At 34.6% G+C, this 4,051-nt stretch overlaps 1 pseudogene; it reads right to left on the bottom strand.

Moving 5' to 3' along the window:
• Window positions 1-115: 115 nt before the first annotated feature.
• Window positions 116-3,277, bottom strand: LOC112466790 (annotated as a pseudogene).
• Between the last annotated feature and the right edge of the window lie 774 nt (window positions 3,278-4,051).

The following is a 4,051-nucleotide window of genomic DNA, read 5'->3' as shown; positions in this document are numbered from 1 at the left end:
TATATTAATTATAAAATAGATTATAATATATATATAATCAGCTGTTTCATAATGAATCAATTGTACGATGAAACAAAGTTATATATCTGGTTATAATATTTATAGTCTTTGAATCTGAATTCTTTAAACAAAATTGGACAATTCGTTGAATCTAAGATCAGATTTTAGCTTTCTTCCTATTTTTATCCGACACTGTATACTTGTCGTAACTTTTCGTTGGATCAACCCAGACAGCACACAATATCCTATGGATGTCCATATTATGTCCAGAATGCCAATGGACATTATATGAATATTTATAGGATATTGGTGCTATCGGGGAAAAGGTTCCCATCTACTCGCTGGAAAAATGTGTTTGTTCCTCTCGTATCATGATGTTCAGAATGTAGCATAAATTCTTGTAAATAGAGATGGCATACAGAGCTTTCGTTGGTAAAAAGGTTACTAAGTCGAATCAATAAGATCGCGAGTTGCATTACCGACTTCCCTTAACCTCACTATCGATATAACGGCGCTGTTAATCAGTAAATAGATCGTAACCATGGCGCTGATGCTCATCTATACGTGACGCTCTCAGCTACAGCTTCTCTACGCGCGACTCGTGTGTTTTCGTGTCTTCACTTCCGTTCAGCAGCTCGATTAGTGAGCATGTAATATTTCTCAGCATCATATATCTCGAATATTCTGAAAGTGAAGGAAGGAAGGAAGGAAAGAAGTGCGTATCGTATTCATCCGAGCTTCTCAGCTCTGGCATCCACCTTTATTCGAGACTCTCAGTCTCTGATTCGGTTTCCCGAATTGATAAATAATACGAACAAGCCGTTCGTTTGTTTAAGAAAATACGGAGATCGATAAAAGAAATCAGCCATTGAGATTCCTTGTGGCCGCCATTAACGTTTCCTTCGAAACGTTTGTCCTTTGAACACTCGAAGGTAAGAAACCTTAGCCTGTATGGCTGTTATTAAATATTGAAGGAATACTGTAAGCAATTTCTTGATTACAGTAAATTCAGAGACGTCTCGCCGAGGCACTTCGGTGCGAGATTTAGTATTCTCCGTTATGCGCATAACTCAAAAAGGACGTAGTGATCCTTTAACCGGAATAAATATCCAGCAAGGACGTAGTGATCCTTTAATTGAAATAATTATTTATAATCGGGAACGATTATTAAGACAATTGTCACTTGAGCAGATTATTCATCATTAGGTGAATTCGATAATATATTGTTTGCGTCTACGTTTAATTCTTCGAACAGTTTTGCGGCACATATCTTATTGATTCGAGTCTAATATTATTCTTAATTGCGTCTTCTTTTCACATTAGTTGCGTTTACTTTTCGGTATAAACAGTATTAACTTTAACTTTAACTCTTAATTCTGAGTGATTATTATTTTCAATTGTAATAATCAAAAGCGTAATAGAGATTCTTCTAGATCTCAAGTAACTTACAAGGAATTTTCTTTATCTTTTGTGCATGCTCTGTTTTTATTCTTTTTTGGTAATTGGATATGTCTGTATATAACGTATATGAATTCAATGATGAATTGATCCGTTTGATTTTCTGAAATTCCCTTTTGGCAAAACTATTCCTACTTTCTATTTACATTTCTATTTACCTTTATCATCTTAGTCAGGAATTCAATTGTAAAGCTTGCTTACAATCATCTCAGTGCTTAATATTAAAGAACGGAATAGGATTCTTATCGTCATTGAATTCAAAGATTCTTATTTTAAGTATTGTTTTCAATTACTGAATTATCTATTTATGAAATTGTCATATTTACTTAAATGTTTTGATTATTTGCTCAAATAATTATCGAATGTGTTCTATATTATAAATGAAACTCTGTCTGCTGCAATATAGCGCATATGTATATTTCGTGTTTTGCTATTCGCATATTTATATCTTTTAATTGTCATTACAACCGAATTAAACATTTGAAATTTGTACATACTTTGTTGATGTTCTGTTCCTTCATCTACTAAATAATAAAGGTTTTGTTTTGCTCTAATCGTACACATGATCTAATGAGAAAAATAAGAAATTAACATAAAAAAGAATTATGCAAAATATTCTTTAAATAATAAATACCGGTAATTATGCAGTTTAGGGGAAGCACCTCCGATTTTCCAAACTTTTTTTGTTAATAACTTTTTAACGAAGCGGGCGATGGCTAAAACCTTCTGAAGGTCACTCAGGAGGGTGACCTTGACAACATATATCAAGGTCATTGAAATCGGTGAGGTCGCCAAATTTTTTTTTGTTAATAACTTTTTAATAAAAAACGAGCGACGGCTAAAACCTTTTGAAGGTCACTCAGGAGGGTGACCTTGACAACATATGTCAAGGTCAAGGTCATCGAAGGTGCTTCCCTTAAACTGCATAATTACCTAAATACCTAAGTAAAACTTTTCCGACATGTGATTCCTCGGTTTCGACAGAAGCATCGTGCATAATACGAATATCATCGTGAACGTTAAATGTGAACAGAGGCCCGCTCTTTCCTCGTGCCTAATCGCAATATTACATACATTAAAATAACATGCCAACATTGTGATATTGCTTCATAAGTTTTATCATTTAGTATATTTACCTTAGTTACAATAAAATCAGTTACAGTTGCAGTAAAACGTATAATGGTGCGGTAATATAAAATTCTCCTTGACATACACTAACTGATCTGCCATTACTGTTTTAAGCTCGCTGAATTCGAACCTCAAAACTTCTAAACATCTCTGAAGAACCTAATAGATAGAATTACCTGTATGTGAAAATTTAATTTATGCAGCAGAACATTATATATCATGCCAATGTTACTCCAAAAGTGACACTGGAGTATTTTAATAACTTAAACGTTCTCTAAACCACTGAGACATTCACCTTTCTTCATTATAACACTCCGACAATGGTCAGATCCATCCCAATAACTGAATGTGATCTCAATTTCTTCTTCCTTCAACGCGTTCTGCTTTCTAGCCCATTCTTGTCTCAATTCTTCCCTAAGTTTATTTTCCTCCTTGTCCCTTTCCCTACTGGCAAAAAACATGTATCTACATCTGGATTTTTCTAAATCTTCTTAATCGCAAGGCCATCAGATTGCACATTTTTTGACTGCGGGGATTTTTCGGCATTGTATTCGTCAGAAGACATCTCAGCTTCATCTTCGTCTTCGTCCAGATTAAAAGACAAAGCTTGAATCTGTCTCTTCTGTTTGTTCTTTTTTGTCTGCTTCGCCGCTAGTGCTCTTTCCTTTTCCTGCTCTTTTTCACGTTCCTTCTATCAAAGCATAAAATACACGTACAAAAATACAAATTATGAGATAATCATGATCATAAGAAAATTGTAAGAAATTACTTGTAGGTATCAGGATTCGTGAATGTTTGCTCAATTTAACAGCGGATTTTCTCTTGCATTCTGCGTGACCGACGGTACATGCACATTTCGTGGCATCTAGCCTTAGCATCTTTGTGATATCGTCATCATGCATTAGGATTTTCTTCGTATCCTATCTTCTGAAGAAGCCCATCGAAAATTCTTGATATGTATGACTAGATGACATTCAGAGCACTAGGCAGAAATCACACACACATACATATATATATATATATTCACGGCAAACCGCATATATAACATCGTGTTATTTTTATAACCTATTTACGCAAACGTTACTTCTGTATAGTAACTTACGATACGATAATTCCTCCGCGTAAACGGGAGATTTTATAGTAACTATTATGATCGGAAATCAAGAGCCACCGTTGAAAGTAGTGAAGGTTACGTTTCTCTGATTGAGAGACGACGACGTATTTTAATATGAATTACTGTAAGTTACTACAGGTGTACTCACTCGCGTAAACATATAGTTCAACAACTTTTACAAGACAGCATATACGTACGTGTGCAATTTTGGATATACCTTCCTTCTTTTAAAGATCTCCTCGACATCAGCTCTCTGTGGTTAATACTTTAAATATTTCTTACTACGTTTACGCGAGCGTTACTTCTGTAGTAAACTCACGATAATTCCTTCGCGTAAACAGAATTTTCCTT

This window comes from Temnothorax curvispinosus, unplaced genomic scaffold (assembly GCF_003070985.1).
Source record: "Temnothorax curvispinosus isolate PA1 unplaced genomic scaffold, ASM307098v1 QBEX01016552.1, whole genome shotgun sequence".
In the NCBI taxonomy this organism is placed as follows: Eukaryota; Metazoa; Arthropoda; class Insecta; order Hymenoptera; family Formicidae; genus Temnothorax; species Temnothorax curvispinosus.
Note: the sequence above shows the minus strand (reverse complement) of the source record. Positions and strands in the feature narration are given on the sequence as shown.